Source organism: Balaenoptera acutorostrata, chromosome 10 (genome assembly GCF_949987535.1).
Source record: "Balaenoptera acutorostrata chromosome 10, mBalAcu1.1, whole genome shotgun sequence".
In the NCBI taxonomy this organism is placed as follows: domain Eukaryota; kingdom Metazoa; phylum Chordata; class Mammalia; order Artiodactyla; family Balaenopteridae; genus Balaenoptera; species Balaenoptera acutorostrata.
The window spans coordinates 42,790,961-42,804,103 of record NC_080073.1 but is presented as its reverse complement, the minus strand read 5'-3'; the positions used below and the strand labels follow the sequence as shown (position 1 = coordinate 42,804,103).

The following is a 13,143-nucleotide window of genomic DNA, read 5'->3' as shown; positions in this document are numbered from 1 at the left end:
GTGCTCTTGTTTTCCCCGTAGGATATCACCCCACCTCCCTCAGCCCTGATCTCTTCTTACCCCCAAAGTCCTACCAGCTGAAAGCTTTGAGAGGACCGACTTCCAGGCCCAGATCAGCAGAGTCCAGCCACATCACAAGGATACCCTTGCCCTTAGCCTGGTCGGGACCCTTTACACTCATGCTGCTCCTCGTGTTATAAAAGCAAAGCGTCCCATTCCTGGCCCATTGCCCCTCTCATCTAGCATCTCCTCACCCCTCAGAGACCTCCGACACCCCACTTGCCAGGGCAACGCTGCCAGCTGCGAAGGAAGAGTAGCAAGATGGATTGAGGGAGGCAGAGGGAATGACCCTCCTGTATATCTTAATTTCAGCATTAAAATCAAATAGCCAGAGATCAGATTCTGTAGACAGAAGCCAATTACACACAAATTTTGGCAAATCATATGCAAATAACACATGTGACTCTGCCCTGGATTACATCTGCTTAGATGTGTTTTTCAGGAGCAGACAAGGAGAGATCTCGGGGAAAGCGTGTTCGGGATGTGGGGGCAAAGAAGCAAGAGAGGGAATGATGGATTCTTAAACCCAACCACATGCCAGGAAATTTTACTTATGTCATTTGCTCAGCTAGCCCTTCTTGAGTGGCTGTTGTGCGCTTTGTATATTGGCCATGTTTCTCCCCATCATTTAAAAGTGGCTGCCATTGCCCCAAACACCATGTCATCACACAGTGAGGGCCAGAAACAGAGAAAGAAAGGAGAAAGATATCCTCACGCCTTTCTCTCTTTCATTTTTCAGAGAAGACAATTGCTTTTCAAAGCTACCCAATAATCTTCCCAAGGCCACAGAGCTGGGAATATAGTGGAGCAGCGATTTCAGTGTGGAAGTCTGACTCTAGACTGTCCAACAGAAACATAATGCAAGCCACATATGCAATTTTAATCTTTTAGTAGCTACATTTAAAAAGTAAAAAGTAGGTGAAATTAATATATTTTATTTAACCCAATGTATCCGGAAGATTATTTCAACATGTCAACAGAAAAATTACTAATGCTATATTTTACATTTTTTTATACTAAGTCTTTGAAATCCAATATATCTTTTATACTTAAAGTATATCTCAATTCAGTCACCATATTTTCACTAGAAATACTTGATCTGTGTTTTATATTTCATAAAATTTATATAGATACACATACTCAAGTTGTTCCAAATAGACTTAAAGTTTCCCAGTTATTGAATCAAGTAGTGGTTTTTACATTCACATTTAAATTAATTAAAGTTAAATAAAATTAAAATTTTGGTTTCTCAGTGTTTCTAGCCACAGTTCAAGTGCTCAGAAGCCACATGTGGTGGCTACTGTATTGAATAGCATCGTTCTAGAGTCTGCACACTTAAGCTCATTTTGATCAAATTCCCTGTACCCAAGTACATAGTGATGTGTTAGTAGGTGTCCACCTATATTTAAGTGATGCACAAACTCTCCAGCTAGAAGACTGGAGACCTGCCTTGTGTTCTTGCCCTGGTTCCAATCAGCTGTGTGACCTCAGGCGAGTTACTCTATTTCTCTGGCCTCTGTTTACTCATTTGTTAATGAGGTGGTGTGTCTCAAATGTCTCTTTCGAGCTCTCAAAATATGTATTTTTTCTCTTTTCTAAAAGAGAAAGGAATGAGGTCATTATTAAAGCCATGGGCACCAGGGTGCGCACGTGCGCGCGCGCGCACACACACACACACACACACACACACACACACACATTCTCCTCAACATAATATATACAATCCGTGTTGCCAGTCTCCAGCATCTGCTGAAATGCTGTGGGCAAGCATGACTCCCAGGGTGTTCTCTTCCTCCCCTCCAGCATTGAGGGACTTTCTCCAGAATGCCCATGATAAAGAAACATTGAGGCATTGTCTGGCCTCCAAATTCCAGGAAATATTGCTAGTTTGTTCCCTTTTATACACTACCTTTTAAGGAAGAAAAATCCTATACATGGACGGAATCCTGCGTTGGTTTCTGCAATGATTTTGAGTCACTGGCTTCCTGGAACAGGCTGCGTTCTTTTAATATATATAAAAGAAAGGGCCTTGGCTCTCCCATACTCCCCTTTGTTACAGTTTGTATTGTGTGTACCTGACTTGTTAGTCAGAATGAGGCTTTGGGTTTTTATTGGAGAGCATAAAAGCTCGACTATATTTTAGGTACAGAGCCATGAAAGGATGGTCAGGGGATTCGAGTCAAACCCGAGAGTAACTACTGAGTCTGAAGGCCCAGCAATCCACATACTAATTGGATTTGACCAGAACTTGCCTTCCAAATGGAGGACGTGGATGTGCCAGGGGGATAAAACTTAACGGCCCTGTAGGAAAGTCGCAGTTCTGAAAAATAATTGCCCCAGACTGGTGACATTTTACTACTTAGAGTCTCATTTCTTTGGGTCTTGTAAGGTGGGCAAAGTGGAACTAGCCTCCTCACCCCAAACTGAGAGATTCTAGTCCGGGTTTGAATGTAGGAGAAGAGAATAATAAGAAACTGAATGAGAGAAGAGGGCAGGAGGGGGCAGGAGGAACTAAAACGACACTGAAGGAAGATGCTAAAAGTTGTCAGCCATTTTATGTGAAGCTAATGCCATACTGGAGTTTATACAGACCAGCAAAGACATAAAAAATCTGTCACCAGTTTATGCTCTGCTTAAAGAAAGACAGGCTACAAAGAATCAGGAGTGTGGGGTTTAGTTTCTTCATTTCTTTAACCAGCGTGAGAATCGGAAGGAAGGTTATAACTCATTCATTTGTTCATCTTTTCATCCATTCATTGTGGTGGGTAACTTTGAAAGATGGTCATCATCAATTCTTACCACTCCGTTCATCATGTCCTTCCATCAAGAGCTGAGTTTGTTTTCCCCTCCAGGTGATTCTGGGCTGGCCTGTGACTTGCTCTGACCAATGGAATGTGCTGGAAGTGATGCTGTGCCCTTGGGAGGCTGCGCTGTGCCGTAAAGGAGCTCAGGCTAGATTACTGGCTGATGAGAGGCCACGCAGAGAGGGAGAGGCCAGGCGGAGGAACCTGAGGTGCCAGAGGTGAATGAAGCCTTCCCACCCAGCCCACCTACCGTTGGAATGCAGGTGAGTGACCTCAGTCAATGCCAGATGGAGCGGGAAAACGGCCCAGCTTTGAACACTGCCCAAATTCATCACCAACAGAGTCATGAAATCGTTGTGGTTTTAAGCCACTATGTTTTGGGATAGTTTGTCCTCCAGCCATAGATAACTGGATATATGTTTTTGGCAGCTGTATTTAAGGGGTTCCTTTTTTCAGTTTTCTAAAATAGATTTTTGATCATAAATATGAGTTGAAATTTGTTAAATGACTTTTTCTGCCTCTATTAAAATGATCGTGTGGTTGCTTTTCTCCTTTAGTCCATTAATCTTTAATTTGCTCTGCATTTTTGGTAGTTTTTTAGCAGAGGTATTGCACATCATCTTTCATTAAATTTATCCTAAATATTGTATGGTTTTTGATGCTATTATAAATGGTACCTTAAAAGTTTTTATATTCTAATTGTTTGTGACAGTATAAAAATAACACTGATTTTTCTATATATTAACATTGTATTCTGTGACTTTGCTAAACTCATCTATTAGTTTTAGTAATTTTTAAAAAGATTCCTTAGGATTTTCTATATACACAATCATATTGTCTACAAATAGAGATGGTTTTACTTCTTCCTGTCCCGTATTTCTACTTTTTATTTATTTTTCTTGCTTTATTGAACTTGCTATGACCTCTAGGACTATGGTGACTAGAAGTGTTAAGAGTGAACATCCTTGCCTTATTCCTGTTCTTAGGGGGAAAGCACTCAGTCTTTCATCTTTAAGCATGATGTTATCTTTGGGTTTTACATAGATGTCTTTTATCAGGTTGAGAAAGTTGTCTTCTATTAATAATTTGCTGAAAATTCTTATTATGAATGGGTGTTGAATTTTGTTAAACACTTTTTCTTCGTAAATGAAATGATCACATTTCCTGTCCTTTATTCTGATTTTTTAATGGGTTGAACTACAATGTGGTTTGCAGCCTCTAACATGGTCCCCAGTAATCCCCTTCTCCTGGTATTCATGCCTTTGTGTAATTCCCTCTACTTGAGAATGACCTGGACGTAGTGACTCACTTACAATGAACATAATACAGCAGAAGTGGTGGCTTGTCAGTTTTGAGATTAGGTTATAAAAAGACTGTGGCTTCCATCATGGGTGACTTCCCTCACTCACTTGCTCCGAGGAAAGCCAGCTGCCATGTTGTGAGCCACCCTCTGGAGAGAGAGGTCCACATGGCATGGAACAGAGGGAAACCTTTGGCCATTAGCCAGAGAAGAACTGAGGGCTTCAGTCCCAACAGCCCATAAGGAACTGAATCTTGCCAAGAACCACATGAGTCATCATGAAGCAGATCTTCCCTCAGTCAAGTCTTCAGATGAGATGACTATCCAGGCTGACCCCTTGACTACAGCCTCATGAGAGACCCTGTACCTGAAAACCCAGTTAAATAGCACTAGGATTCCTCACCCACAGAAACAGTGAGATAATAAATGTTCTTTGCTTTAGTATGCTGCATTTTGGGAGTGATTTCTTTATGCAGCAATAGATAACTAATATATACATTGATTACTTTTTGAAGGTAAAATAAGTCTTGCATTCTTGGAATAAACCTCACTTCATCATGAAACATTATCCTCTTAAACATTGTTAAATTTGATTTACTAATATTTTGTTAAGGATTTTTGTGTCTAGGTTCATAAGGGATATTGGTCTGTATTTCTTTTGTAATGTGTTTGTCAGGTTTTGATATTAGAGATATGCTAGCCTCATAAAATGAAATCCCTCCTCTGTTTTGTGAAAGAGGTTATATGATGTTCATATTATTTCTTCCTTAAATTTTTGATAGAATTCACCAGTGAGCCTGGAGTGTTCTTGTAATGAATTTTTTTTTCTTAATTATAAATTCAGTTGTCTTACAGGACTATTCAGATTTTGTTTCTTCTTAGGTCACTTTTCCCCCTTCTCCAGCTTTAAATATTGAAAGAAAAAATATACAGGTTGATTATCAAAAGAAAGGCAATTATGTTGTAACAAGAACTCCTAAGGCTGCTTTGCATAGCAGGATTGTACAACATAAAAGGAACACGTTGCCTGGAAATGCACTGATGGTGGGAAAAGACAGCATGGATGAGAGTTATGTTGGAGCAGAAGAGTGAAAAAGTATTAGGAGTTTTAGGTGTTAGCGAGTAGAGAGCAGGAGACTTTAATGAGTTGCTATGGCCTAAATCAGATTCCCTGATATCTCTGAAAGAGACATGCCTTAAGATTAAAATTCTTGTCTGCACCAAGCTTAAGAGTAACACCCGTTTGGGACAACAATATGGATGCTTGGAACACACGAGAGGAGGGATATTCAAAGCTTTGTAAGCATTACTTTTCCATTGCTCTGATGTCACTGAACTTCATTAAAATAACGTGTACTTTGTTACCATTGCTTCATAACAAATTACCCCAAAACTCTGTAGCATACAACAGCCATTTATTATTATGCTCGTGGATTCTTTGGGTCAGGAATTTGAACAAGACATAGTAGGAACAGGAGTTGTCTCTGCTCCGTGCTGTCTTAAAGTCCCAGCTCTCTCCAGCTCTCTTTTTTTCTCTACCCACTATGCCTTCCAGGCCCAGTCATCTGAAAGTCTTTTACTTTCCTTAACACACTCTGCATTTTCTCTTACTGAGGTCCTTCCTCCATACATGCTCTTCCCAGTACAGAATGCTCTTCTCATATCTCCTTGTCCAATTAATTCCCAGTCTCCTTTGGGGACCACTTAGATGCTACCTCCTGTGACCCTCTGCACCTGCTTTAAGTGCCCTTCCTCCAGGCTCCCATAATCCTCTGTACTTCCCCATTGTAAAGCTCATCACCCATTATTTATTTCCTGATTCTAATGTCCAACTCCTCAACCAGGATGCTAGCTCCATGAAGCCAGAGACAGCCTCTATGCTGTTCAAGTGCTTTCCCTAGCATGCGGCACAAGGCTGGATATTTACTTGTTGACTGCATTAATGGGCAAGGCAGGCATTGTTGTTCCCATTCACAGAAGTGAAAACATGGTGGGGGAGAGTAAGAACCAGGCCCAGTCATGGTCAGTTCAGGACATAGCTGAGTCTAAGTGCAAGTCACACCACCACCCAACACTCTCGTGCAGCCTGGAAACAAAATTTGCTACAAGCCCCCGCAGCTTTGGTCCTTGATACTCTACCAGCTGTGTCCACTGTCTTTCCAGCCTGGACATGCCAGGCAGCTGGGTCCATGGAGGGAAAAGTCCTGGTTATTAACTTATTTTTATTAATTTGCTTGTGAACCACCCAGTGGAAGATGGTGCTTTTGACTTGTCTTGGTAAGACACAGCCAGAGAGATGCAAGTTCTATTCCCATGATTAAGACTTCTCCACAACTAAAATATTGATCTTAATTAAGAAATAATGCAGGGGGGCTTCCCTGGTGGCGCAGTGGTTGAGAATCTGCCTGCCAATGCAGGGGACACGGGTTCGAGCCCTGGTTTGGGAGGATCCCACATGCCACGAGGCAACTAGGCCCGTGAGCCACAGCTACTGAGCCTGAGCATCTGGAGCCTGTGCTCCGCAACAAGAGAGGCCGCGATAATGAGAGGCCCGCACACCGCGATGAAGAGTGGCCCCCACTGGCCGCAACTAGAGAAAGCCCTCGCACAGAAACGAAGACCCAACACAGCCATAAATTTAAATAAATGATAATAAAAAAAAAAAAGAAATAATGCAGGGCTTCCTTGGTGGTGCAGTGGTTAAGAATCCGCCTGCCAATGCAGGGGACACGGGTTCGAGCCCTGGTCCGGGAAGATCCCACAAGCCACGGAGCCACTAAGCCCGTGTGCCACAACTACTGAGCCTGCGCTCTAGAGCCCGTGAGCCACAACTACTGAAGCCCGCATGCCTAGAGCCTGTGCTCTACAACAAGAGAAGACACGCCAATGAGGAGCCCACGCACCACAACGAAGAGTAGCCCCCGCGCGCCGCAACTAGAGAAAGCCCTCGCACAGCAACGAAGACCCAACACAGCCAAAAAAAATAAAAACAAACAAGTACATTAATTAATTAAAAAAAAGAAATAATGCATAAGGAGGATGATGGGAACAGTGGCAATAGGCTATGGAGACAATAGGCTTTTGTGAGATGGGGAGAAGATGGAAGTTCCATCCACTCTCGTTGCCAGCGTTTTTCTTTCCCACTTAGAATAGTGACAAATAGTTTTTCCTTTTTTCCATTTGGGAGAAAAGTACCTGCAAAGTACTTAACTCAGGGGAAAAACAAGCCCCAAAGCCAGACAACTAGATCACCCTGTCTCTTAGCAGCTGCTAGTAATGGGTGTAGAATCAATACCATCAAACCCCCAGACTTTCCAGAGCAGACACTTCCAAATGCCCAGCTCTGAGGCAGGAGGAACTAAGAGGTGAGGCAGGGCTGGACCAGCCAGAGCTGGGCCCGTGAGATGGTAACCAAGCAACAGGCCCACACTGAACCAGGGCAACCAAGGGCATGTGGCTGGATGGCAAGCAGAATTCAAGACTGTGGCATCTCAAGGCAGGGTAAGAGAGGTCCCAAGGCAGAGAGCTCAGGAGCTAGATAAACAGGAGGAAAGAGCACCTGGTTACCAGAGGTAAGAAAGCCAGACAGTCATGGGAATTTCTGTATTCTGTGGCAATGACAACAACGAAATAACCTTGATACAGAAGCCAGACCCTAGCCCACGGAGGAGCTTCCCATACACTTCCTTTTAAGGATGAAACCATTTTAATACTCAATAAATAGCACACAGGAACACTTAACAAAAGAGCTATACAAGTGTCCACTAAGCATATGAAAAAGGTCTCCAATATTTTAGTCATCAGGGAAATAACAACTGAAACCACGGTGAAAAACCGTTTCATGCCACTAGGATGGCCAACCTCAGAATGACACCACCTCTTGGTGAGGATGTGGAACAACTGCCTGTAGGAATGCAAAATAGTATAACCACTTGGGAAACTTGTTTGACAAGTTCTTGTAAAGTTAAACAAATATACATCTACCCTTTGACTCCGTAGTTTCATTCTTACTATTCTTACCCAAGAAAATGAAAACACACGTCCACAAAACGATTTGTATATGAATGTTCGTAAGCAACTTTATTTATAAATAGCCTCAAACTGAAAACAACCCAAATGCCCATCAGATTGAGAATGATGAAAATGATCATTCCAGGATGATGAAAATGCTCCATATCTTGCTTGCGGTGGTGGTTCCAAGGATGTAGACAGTTGCCAAAACCTATCAAGCTGAACACTTAAGATCATTGCACCTTGCTGTGTACTAATTATGTCTCCGTTTTTAAAAGGAAAGCCATAGGCAAATTGGAATCTTTAGGTCTAGAATGACAAACACAAAGCTCACATGCTGTTGCTTCTGATTCTGCTCCCATGGCAGACATGATGAATTGATTTCAGCATTTTGTGCCCTTGAACTTCAGTGGGGCTTCAGAATACATCACAGTGTAGCTCTTCAAGCAGCCAGTATTAGTCCACCAATCTGTTAGAGGTCAAAGCCAATGCAACTCATTCTTGCTACTGTGATCTCAACTTGTTTCTCTAGTTTGGTGAGGCCTGGGGAAATTCAAATTTTCTATGAAAATAATAATCCCATTTCAGAAAAGTTTTAAAGTAACTCAAAATCCCACTCTCCTATTCCCGTTACTAATACCATTGAAGTTATTTCCTTCTATTATGTTGTCCTAGGTAGGAATATTTAACATACAAGTGCAGGTCCTATTTCTCACTATTCTAAGCATTTTTCTGGGATACCTAATAGTTGTCATAACTTCTTTTTATTTTTTAAATGGTGGCATAATTCTCTGAGGAGCTGCACTATCATTTACTGCCCCTGCCCCGCTGGTGCTCTGTTTTCACTCATTCCAGAAATATAGTTTTGTTGGGTTTATAAATCTAGTTGATGGTTATTTCTATCAGCACTTTGAAGACATGATTCCACTATCTTCTGGCTTCTATATTTGAGAAGTCAGATATTGATTTTTATATTTTTGTAGATAATCTATCTTTTCTTTCAGGCTTCTTTTAAGATCTTGTCTTTGTCTTTGGCATTCTGTCTTTTCACTATGATGTCTGGATATGGCCTTTTTTATTGTTTATCCCGTTTAGGATTTTTTAGGAACTTTCTAAATATGAGGATTCACATCTTCACCGAATTCTGCAAAAATTCTCAGCTACTATTTCTTTGACTATTGCCTCTTCCCCCATTCTCTCCATTATCTGCTTTTCTAACCCTGATTGAAAGTATGTTGAACTTTCTCACTCCATCTTGTCATTTTCTTAACCAAAGTTTTCCATATTTCTGCCTCTCTGAGCTGCATTCTGTGTAATTTCTTCAGATTTATATTTGAGTTCACTGATTCTTTTTTCAGCTCTTTTTTGCTTTTGAACTCTTTCATAGATATTTTAATTTTTATTATAGCCTTCATTTCTAGAAGAAGTCTTTTTGGTTCTTTTGTAGTACATTTGCTGCTCATTTGTATAGTTTCTTGCTTCTTTTAAATTCTCTGTTATTTACATAATCATATTAAAATAATATTTTAAATTTGATAATTCTAATATCTAATCTTGGTGAGTAACATTTTTTCCTTGCTGTCTCTTACTCATCACAGTGGCTTGTTTATTGCGGCATTTTCTGGTTTTATATTGTGAGCTCATATATGATGGAACTTTGCCTGCAGGAGCTTTATGAGGCCTGAGTTGAAGGTACATGCTTGCCTCTGTCAGGAGTTTTAGGCACTAAGACCTGGGTTCCTCTAAATTAAATTCTTACCTTGGGATTTTTTGGTATATTTCAGTGTATGAATCTATATGAGTGTTGGCCAGTGGCCTTGAAATCTCAGGGGAAGCCTTTTTTTTTTCTCCTCCAACAGAATTGGTCCTAAGTCACTGTTTCTTGTAATCAGCCTCTGATAGGCAGGATTTCTTCTACTTCACCCCTTTTCTCAGGGTGTAACCCCCTCTGGGTCCTGGATTGATGCCAGGTTTTGCTGCTCTGTGTCTATATCACTATTCACATCTAAGGCTTGTTCTCCTTTTCCATCCACCCCTCACCCCAATTAGCTTCTATGTGAGGAAATTCTAGGTCTCTTTTCTCTAAAGATGACCTCAGGCTGGGAAGTGCTTTTTGATTTTTATTTACCTTCAAGGGCTGGTATTCCTGCCGATTTTCTAAATCACAGATGATTCCCTTACTTTACTTTCTTGCAGACTATTTCATTGCTATAAAGGAGATTGTGTGTGTGTGTATCATGTTAAGATATTTTGTTGCTAGATCTCAGGATGCTCAAATTGTTTGCTACTCTTCTTCAGTCATTCTATTCTCTTTACATTGACTTATCTTTGTTCATAATATCTATTCTTTCTAATTGCATTAATGTCTTTGTATTTTTCCTTTGCATTGTCATGATTATAAGTTCTTTTATGATAGCAACTTGATTTTGAGCCTTTTATTTCTTACTGTTTGTAAATTTTTAAAAAAATTATTTATTTATTTTTGGCTGCGTTGGGTCTTCGTTGCTGCGCGCAGGCTTTCTCTAGTTGCGGCGAGCGGGGGCTACTCTTCATTGCGGTGCGCGGGCTTCTCATTGCAGTGGCTTCTCTTGTTGCGGAGCACGGGCTCTAGGTGAGCAGGCATCAGTAGTTGTGGCACGTGGGCTCAGTAGTTGTTGCTCGTGGGCTCTAGAGCGCAGGCTCAGTAGTTGTGGCGCACGGGCTTAGTTGCTCCACAGCATGTGGGATCTTCCCGGACCAGGGCTTAAACCCTTGTCCCCTGCATTGGCAGGCAGATTCTTAACCACTGCACCACCAGGGAAGTCCCTATAATATTTGTATTAATTCTTTTATGATATTGTGTTTGTCCTCGATTTGTTTTCTTAATTCTGAAATATCTAGTTTAACTGTGATCTATTGATTTTATGAACTCACCTTTCAGTTCTTGTTCTGTTGAATTCGTGAGAAGAAGCACTCATGTTCTGTTTTTTGAGTTGTGTTTTCTTTTAGAATATGTTCTTCACTTATCTTTGGCATGCTTTGTCCTTTTCTTTCCTTTTGTTTATTGGGGTATTTTTTCCTAGTTTGAATGTGGACTGCTATATCCACACAGAGTATATTCTGTGAGAAATTTCCCTACAAGTATTTCTTGTTCTGTCTACTTTTCTGTAACATGAGAGCGTGGGGTAGGGGTGAGTATTCTCCTGATTCACTGCGGAGTACTAAAGCCCTTGCTTTCATCTGAGAAAGTACCTCCCTTCTCCTCTCAGTGGCTGTTTCCACTACTCTTACTCTCCCACCCAGCCCCCCCACCCAAATAGAAGAGGAAAAGAAAATGTCACATTCTCTCCAGAATAGCTATAAGTAGAATTCTCAGGATCCTGTTGACTCACGAGAGTTACATGTGGGAGGTAGGCTGCACTCCACCATATTCTGAGTTATTTTATTCCCCTTTGTCACCACTTCTTGAATTCTTATGTCATTAGGTTATGCCTTTGTCTGGCTCCTACTGGTAAAATGTTCTGGTTTGTTTATTTTTTCTTAGTGTTTTTTGTCATTTCCTTAGGAGTTAGAGGAAAAAGCCTCTCTGATCCTATTTCACTTTGCCAAATCAGCTCAGACTCATCTGTTTTCTATCTTCCATAATTCTCTCAAACTTCCTGTTAGCTGTAACAGACATTATTGTCTTCCAGCACTTTTATAGTTTCATTCCTTAAACACACACACACAGCCACACATACTCTGCTTGGGGAGCAGCCATGTATAAAGGACGTGTTTTGACTGAGGTGCCTGTTTACTTAGGGCAGCTCACCAGCTTTTGGCTCATATGGACTTTTCTGTGCCAACTTGAGAAAGGCTTCCTGTGAATTAAGGCAGTACTCTTAAGCAATTACTGCACTTCTGTACCCCACATTGGCTAATGTCAAGTACCCGAGTTAGATTCATCAGGGCTTCTCAAACAGAGAAACGTCAGTTATCGGTGTTGGTGCATGAGGACATTTTTCTGGGGAAAGAGGCCTCAGCTTTCATAAGACAACCTCTCTAAGCCTCCGATTCCTCATCTGTAAAATGGGGATTATAATAAAGGTACCCACTGCAGAGGCTCATTATGAGGATTAAACAGTGGAATTCTTATTTAATCTTATTTATTTAGGTAAAGCATTTGGCATAAGGCCTAGAATGTAGTGAGTACTATTATTATTCTCAAAGGAGCCCATGTCCCCCAAATTTTAATAACCACTGAAATAGAAGATTTTCCTTCTAGTTTTCTACTGCTATATAACAAAATGCTCTAAAATCTGGTGGATTAAACAGCAATTTCCTATCACTTGCTATTTTGTGGGTTGACTTGGACTCAGCTGAGCAGTTCCCACTTGGGGTCTCTCAAACAGTTGCCATCAGACGTTGGCTGGAGTCATCAACAGGCTCGACTGGGTTGGCCATCGAGATGGCTCACCCTCATGGCTGGTAGTTGATTCTGGAGGCTGGCTGAGAGCTCAGCTGTGGCATGCAGAGCGCCTACACATGGCTTCTCCTTGTGACTTGGGGGCTTCACACAGCATGGGAGCTGGGTCCTAAGGGCAGGAATCCCAAAAGTAAACTACCCAAGAGACCCAGTCATGGAAACCTCAAGGCTCCCTATGACCTAAAGGAGTGAATACTGGGAGATGTGAGTACTGAGAGGCTTGGTTCACTGGTGGAGGGGGAGGGACATTTTGGGGAAACTAGCTACCACAGTTAAAGGTCTCTTCTAGCTCTAATATTCCACAGTTACATTGTCATAAACTGTTCTCTTTTCTCATTTCATGCTTATAACCAATCTTTTGAACTCCCATTTTAAAGATGAGGACACAGACAGGGTAAGTAACTTGGCCAGGGTCCCTTAACTCCACGTCCAGTACTCTTTGCCCTAGTGGCTTGTAAACACGAACTGGAGTGCTGCCATCTCTTGAAACCCTGCCCACGTTCCTAGCATGAGGCTGGGTACCC

The 13,143-nt window shown here is 41.5% G+C and overlaps 1 protein-coding gene across 1 annotated transcript in view; it reads left to right on the top strand.

The window, feature by feature from the left end:
* The window catches only part of LARS2 (leucyl-tRNA synthetase 2, mitochondrial), a 268,263-nt gene that overhangs the window by 12,819 nt on the left and 242,301 nt on the right, over positions 1-13,143 (top strand). The window contains exon 2 of the mRNA XM_007168883.2: positions 2,913-3,127. The gene's annotated coding sequence lies outside the window, so the exon portion shown is untranslated. The remainder of the gene's footprint in view (positions 1-2,912; positions 3,128-13,143) is intronic.